A 7736-nucleotide genomic window follows, 5' to 3' on the forward strand; every position below is an offset into this window, starting at 1 on the left:
CCACTTTCTACATTAAGCTAATAGTTTTGTAATTGCCACTAATCATTAGTTTTCAACTCCAGAGTTACTTCAGTAATTGAATTTGAATTCTCTAACTTTCCTCGAGGATTTAAACTCCTACGTTAAGGATCTTGGTCTAAGCCTCTAGGTTACGTCCAATAAAATAAACACCATACTCCCAAGATAACTTTTAGAGATTGATAATAGTAAAGATGCTGCACAAGTGAGATGCTGCATTGTTCCTGAAAAAAAATTAAAATTCCATTTTTATTCTATTCATGTAAAAAACGTTCTTATTTTGCAGAAGCTGAATAGCTCCATAATTCCGATCAACTAGCATGCACTCACCAATATGAATCATTGGGTAGTGATGAGTAAAAGAATTCTTGGCTGATCCCACGTCTCTGATCTTGATGGGTGTGGTCATTTGAAATGCCCTCCTGCTATTTGACTGAGAATGGAGGTTATTTCACAACTCCCAAAATATTGGAAAGAGTGGGAAATCAGAGCCAACATCATCAGAGACCCACACCACCCTGGCCACACACATTTCACCCCTGCCACACACATTTCACCCCTGCCACCAGGAAGAAGGTACAGGAGCCTGAAAACAGTAACATCCAGTTTCAAGAACAGCTTCTTCCCTACAGCCATTAGGGCATTAAACACTACAACCTCAAATAACCTCTGAACTGCATAAATTATTATTGTCATGATTGCACAGTTGTTTGTTTTTTTATGTGTTCGTATGCGTGTGTGTGTGTGTGTATACACACTGAACTTTTTTCCCCCTCTTATTTATTATATTGTTTACAGTGTACTCTGTTTACACATTCTGTGGTGCTGCTGCAAGTAAGAATGTCATTGTTCTATCCGGGACATATGACAATAAAACACTCTTGAAATACAGTATATGCAAATACTTGTTATGCTTTGGAACAACCAAAGGGAAAAGTTCACAATAACACACCTTTTCTTGCACCTTTTCGTGCATTTCCTGCTCCCACTATTCTCTTTGAGTTCTAAATGTTTTATATATTTTCCCAATAACTGCTCCCTTAATAGATATTGGAATAATTCCTTCATAGGTGTAGAGTATTATTCCGTAATGCCCAGCCCTGTAAAATTAAACATCAGCTGAATGTGACGGTAATGGGGAACAAAAGTTGCTTTTCTTATCTTTGTTATTACTCATCCATAACCATCTCCTACCATAATATCCTCATCAAAGAAGGTCTGGCTCTTGGAAGTGGTGATCAAAGGTGAACACTTTGTACATCCATTTAACAAAATCATACAACATTGATCTCCACATATTACTGTAATGGAGTCTCCAGACTGAATACGAGGCATAATAAACTGCATTTGTATCTCTCCCTTTTGATCAGCATGGAGCCAATCCAAAACACCAGAGGTTGATCAAGGTTCTTGATTAGTAAGAGCATCAAAGGTTGTGGGGAGAAGACAGGCGAAAGGAGTTCAGAGGGAAAAATAAATCATCCTTGATTGAATGGTACAGTAGACTCGATGAGCCAAATGGCCTAATTCTGCTCCTGTGTCTTATGGTTTACTACACTTCCAAAATTTCTGTGCATTTTCCCTTTCACACTGCAACCTTAATCCCATTATTGGTGTACCTCTATTTGTGCAGGTAGTTATATTTCTACCATCATTTACAACTGTACCCAATCCAAGGTTTTGTTCCTTGTTCTAATTAGTCCATCTGATGATTAAATGTGGTCTTGTTGGAATGCTCATGATTCCAGCCTGATGCAGGCATAGTTGAAACCTGCAAAGAGACAAAAACAAATCCAGACAACTGCAACTTTATATTGGTTCAATCGACTCCAATGAATCTTACGGTAGGTTCATAGCTCACCCTGTCATCAACTCAGAGTGTTAACTCTGGCCCTCTAGCTGGGTTGTTCAGAACTTCATCAGAATGGCTGGGAGTAGCTTAACCCATTCCTGTCCAGTCTCACTCAAGGCTTTAGTTATACTACTCTTAAATGTCCTATTCATTTTCTCCACTAATCCAGATCTCTGGATGTGAAATTACTGTTTCACTTCTAAGAAAGCACAAGCCACCTTCATTACCTGCCCTGTGAAATGTGTTCACTGGTCAGAGTTTATTTGAAGAGGGACTCCCTATCTAAATATTTTTTTTGATCTGTGCCATGATTCTAGCCTTATTATCATGGCATGGAAATGCCCCTACCCAGTGGGTAAAGTGGTCAATCAGTACTAAACAGTACTTTTATGTTGAAACGAGCAGAAGTCATGTGAAATCTATCAGTTTATGTTTGTCAGCAGGGAATACACACTCTCCGATTTTGCCCGTCAACTATCTGCTGCTCCCCTGCTTATAAAGTGTAGTATGGGAAAATGTAAAACAATAGTCCCCCTTTGTGTGATGGGTTCCGAAACTTCCACTGCCCATGCCACACAGTTTAGTGCTTGAGACTTCCACTGCCCATGCCACACAGTTTAGTGCTTGAGCACATCAACGCCGCCCAGCTTCCACTGAACTTTGCCGAGTTGAATAGTATGCAATCGGCCTAGTTCAGTCTGCATGCTTTCGTGTTACTACTGCTGTATAATACCCTCTCACATTATCACAGTACAAATCTGTGAGGTCCAGAACTAGGCAGGAGGTCAGGGGTTGCTGGATATTTGCAAAAGACCATGATTGATTTCCCCCCCTCTACATTCTCTCCTGGCTGTTTGCCTCACCCAGTGAATTTCTGCAAAGGTTCGGCTACTTCAGAATAATGTTCCACAAAATTCCTTTATTGTTATCGGTTGGGACAGGTTTAGAATAGCCTGTTTCCTTTCCCCCATACTGTTGCTGGTTCCACTTTCAGATTACTTTAATCCTGTTCCAACACTTCCTTGCAAATTTTGCACTGTGTGCTATTTGTAATATTTATGTGTAAGATTGTATGAAGTTGCAAGAACAACGTTATTTAACTTCAAACCTGGTTTAATGAACATCGAGGTTTCAACGTTACAGACAAGGCCGCAGTTCCCTAACAAGTGCCACCCACCGGAACCTCCCCCGGGGTAACACGCATGCGCAAGATAACTTCCTCCAGGAACGGCGTCTGCAATAACTCAACACAGACTGTGAACACAGTGACTGATCTACAAGATTGGTTATGGTCATTTGGAATTCCATCAGTTTCCCTTTTATTATATCAGAATAATTCCCTCAAACCCACTTTCTGTAAGGTAGCATCTGGCATAATCGACCAGCGCAGTATTGCATGGACCTTCACTTGCATTTCACCAGACACATGCTGAATTTCAAGCACATTACACATTTGTATTCTAGGAGCCAGGAATCCATGCCAACCATCGATCACTTGTTCATATTAGTTCCATGTTATCCCACTTGCTCATCCACTACCTACACACTAGGGGTGATTTACAGAGGCCAATTAACTTACAAACCCACACGTCTTTGCAATGTGGGAGGAAGCCCACACGGCCACAGGGAGAATTTACAAACTCCATACTGACAGCACCCAAGGACAGGATTGAACCCGGGTCTCTGGCGTTGTAAGGCAGAGGCTCTACCAGCTGCACCACTGTGCCATTCTGGCGTTTGACCCGTTGAGTTCCTCCAGCACTTTGGGTCTTTTTTGTAAACCAGCATCTACAGTTCCAGGTTTCTACTCCAACTTATTATCCTGAATTTCCTACATCAGCACCAATTTTTGTTTGACTTGTATTTCCGTAAAGTGACTTGGGGTATTTTTGCTATATCAATGACACTTGATAATAGAAATTATTGTCATCTTTATTTTCAAATATATATTTTTGTATTATTTATAAATATTAATGTTTTCTTAGAGATGGGAAATATGTTAAATGGAGCAATATCATTTGAAACAATTAGGGTTAATTATGGTTTGGGATTGTTTATCAGTTTGGAGAACTCCTTTGTATTTCTTGATAAGGTGGCAGGCTCAGGAAATAGGATTACCTTATCTAGGGGGTGCATGGTTTGGAATGCAGTTTTGTAAATAATTATTGACTTGGCTCCTACATTCTATCCTTCAGCATAAGCTGTCTGAATTTCACACCATGCAAAAATAAGATATATAACCTCTTTAATTTCCTGTTCCCTTGCTTTTGATGAAATGGTTTTTTTTCTCCTTTTCCTGCATTTCAATCATGCCCATTGACAATAGGTGCAGGAGTAGGCCATTCGACCCTTCGAGCCAGCACCACCATTCAATGTGATCATGGCTGATCATTCTCAATCAGTACCCCATTCCTGCCTTCTCCCCATACCCCCTGACTCCGCTATCCTTAAGAGCTCTATCTAGCTCTCTCTTGAATGCATTCAGAGAATTGGCCTCCACTGCCTTCTGACGCAGTGAATTCCACAGATTTACAACTCTCTGACTGAAAAGTTTTTCCTCATTACCTTTCGATCTTCACTGTTCCAGCATTGACTTGTCAAATCAAATTTTCTTTCAGAATTCTGTTAGTTTTCACTTGGTGTTTGGCTCCCTCTGTCCACTCATTGTCCTTCCTATGGCATGGAGCCCAGAACTCCTCAAACTGTCTTATCATTGAGTATTGATGTTCATACTCTTTCTCTCTTGCCAGAAACTTGTTACTCTGATATATATATATATTTCAATGACTTTATCCGTAAGGTACCAGTTTTAATATACTGTGGGCCTAAATTCTACGTTCATCCTACTGTTTCAGCTATAAAATATGTTGAATATGATAGCATTATCAAAGGGAAACCCCTATATTTTGTATTGGGTATGATATATTTTGAAGAAGTAAATTATTTTGAAAAATGCAATCAGCCTTGAGTGTCTGTTGCACTCAGTTAATAAAGGCAGTCAGAATATAGAGACCTGCTTTTGACGGTTCTGAGAAATTGTCTTAACTCATGTTTTTTGTTTCCTTCCTCTGATCAAATGTGTGCAAACCCGCCTCATTTAATTGCAAGGAAGCATTACAATTTTCTGTTGTAACTTTGATGATTTGGTTTTATGACAATCTTTCCTGGGGCTTCACAGAATTCTAAAGTTGACTTCTTTGGAGATTATTATAGAATTAGTGAATCATAGAATCATATAGTGCAGAAACAGGCCCACTTAGTTAATACTGACCATGAGGCCAATATACATCAATGCCATTTGCCTACACTTGGCTTGTATCCCTATATGCCTTTCCTATCCAAGGATCTGTCCAAATGCCTTTTAAACATTGTGTATATATCTGCTTCTACCATCACCTCTGCAGCTTGTTCCAGGTAACCACCAAACTCAGTGAAAAACCTGTTCCAATCTATTTAGAGTCACTCTCACCATAACTGTGTATCCTCTAATTCTAAACAACCCAGGCCTGAGAAAAACTAATTTGATTCATTTTGATTTTAATTTGCATTTTGTTTCACTGAGCTTTTGTTAAAATTTAGTTGGGCAATTTTTAGCATAAACGGTGTTTCTTTTCGTCCCTTCTGCTTTATCTTGTTTTCCATTGATTGAATTAAGATTCCAATTTATCATTGATTTAATTTGAGAGCCTACATTGTGTCTCCATGAGTCAGTAAATTAGAGAGCATAGCTCAAAGCATTGTCTCTGCACATTGGGCTGATCCTAGGTGTGCCAAAGTGTCTATTCATAAGTCCAGGCTGCAGTTGCCAAGGGATCATTTGTCCTGAGTGGCTTCCCTTCTTCATAAGTTGTGATGGTGGCCAGGCTGTAGAAATCAGAGATGCTGAGGGTCTTCCTGGATAGACACAAAAATCTGGAGTAACTCAGCGGGTCAGGCAGCATCTCTGGAAAGAAGGAATGGGTGATGTTTCAGGTCGAGACCCTTCTTCAGACTAGTTAGGGGAAAGGGGAACGAGAGATATAGACAATGATAAAGAGAGATAAAGAACAATGAATGAAAGATATGCAAAAAAGTAATGATGATAAAGGTAACAAGCCATTGTTAGCTGTTTGTGGGTGAAAACAAGAAGCTGGTGCAACTTGGGTGGAGGAGGGATAGAGAGAAAGGGAATGCCGGGGTTACTTGAAGTCAGAGATATCAATATCATACCACTGGGCTGAAAGCTGCCCAAGCAAAATATGAGATGCTGTTCCTGCAATTTGCATTTAGCCCCACTCTGACAATGGAGGAGACCTAGGGCAGAAAGGTCAGTGCAGGAATGGGAAGGAGAATTAAAGTGTTTAGCGACTGTGAGATCAGGTAGGTCTAATCGGACTGAGCGAAGTCTTCCTGCTTTTTGGAAATTCGGGGATGTACATATTTGGTGGTTTTTTTAATTCCTTGGAGTTAATGTACAAGGTTGATTCAAAGATTTCAAAGGGTAATTTAAGAGGAGACATTGAACAGGCTCCTTTTAGATGAATGCAAGATGTGAGAGAAATACAAGATTTTGAGGTTGAAAGAGTAGATGCTGGAGGATGTTCCCTCTGGAAAATCATATGTGGTTAAAGTGCACATTGTCAGATTTTAATAAAGGCCAGTTTTATACATTTGGTTTCACCATGTAGAAATTACAGCAGTGTTTATACATAGTCCCTCCATTTCAGGGCACCATAATGTTTGGGACGCAGCAATGTCATGTAAATGAAAGTAGTCATGTTTAGTATTTTGTTGCAGGTCCTTTGCATGCAATGACTGCTTGAAGTCTGCAATTCCTGGACATCACCAGTTGCTGGGTGTCTTCTCTGGTGATGCTCTGCCAGGCCTGTATTGCAGCCATCTTCAGCTTATGCTTGTTTTGGGCATTAGTCCCCTTCAGTTTTCTCTTCGGCATATAAAAAGCATGCTCAATTGGGTTCAGATCAGGTGATTGACTTGGCCACTCAAGAATTTACCATTTTTTAGCTTTGAAAAACTCCTTTGTTGCTTTAGCAGTATGTTTGGGATCATTGTCTTGCTGTAGAATGAACCGCCGGCCAATGTGTTTTGAGGCATTTGTTTGAACTTGAGCAGATAGGATGTGTCTATACACTTCAAAATTCATTATGCTACATGATCAGCAGTTGTATCATCAATGACGATAAGTGAGCCAGTACCTTCAGTAGCCATACATGCCGAGGCCATACACCCCCCCACCACCGTGTTTCACAGATGAGGTGGTATACTTTGGATCTTGGGCAGTTCCTTCTCTCCTCCATACTTTGCTCTTGCCATCACTCTCATACAAGTTAATCTTCGTCTCATCTGGCCACAAGACCTTTTTCCAGAACTGTGGTTGCTCTTCTAAGTACTTTTTGGCAAACTGTAACCTGGCCATCCTATTTTTGCAGCTAACCAGTGGTTTGCATCTTGCATTGTAGCCTCTGTATTTCTGTTCATGACGTCTTCTGCAGACAGTGGTCATTGACAAATCCACACCTGACTCCTGAAGAGTGTTTCTGATCTGTCGGACAGGTGTTTGGGGATTTTTCTTTATTATAGAGAGAATTCTTCGGTCATCAGCTGTGGAGGTCTTCCTTGGCCTGCCAGTCCCTTTGCAATTAGTAAGCTCACTAGTGCTCTCTTTTTTCTCAATGATGTTCCAAACAGTTGATTTTGGTAAGCCTGAGGTTCAGCTAATGCCTCTAACAGATTTATTCTTGTTTCTCAGTCTCATAATGGCTTCTTTGACTTACATTGGCACAACTTTGGTCTTCATGTTGATAAACAGCAATAAAAGTTTCCAAAGGTGATGGAAAGACTAGAGGAAAGACGAGGTGCTGAGAGC

Source organism: Rhinoraja longicauda, chromosome 10, assembly GCF_053455715.1.
Source record: "Rhinoraja longicauda isolate Sanriku21f chromosome 10, sRhiLon1.1, whole genome shotgun sequence".
NCBI classification, from domain to species: Eukaryota; Metazoa; Chordata; class Chondrichthyes; order Rajiformes; family Arhynchobatidae; genus Rhinoraja; species Rhinoraja longicauda.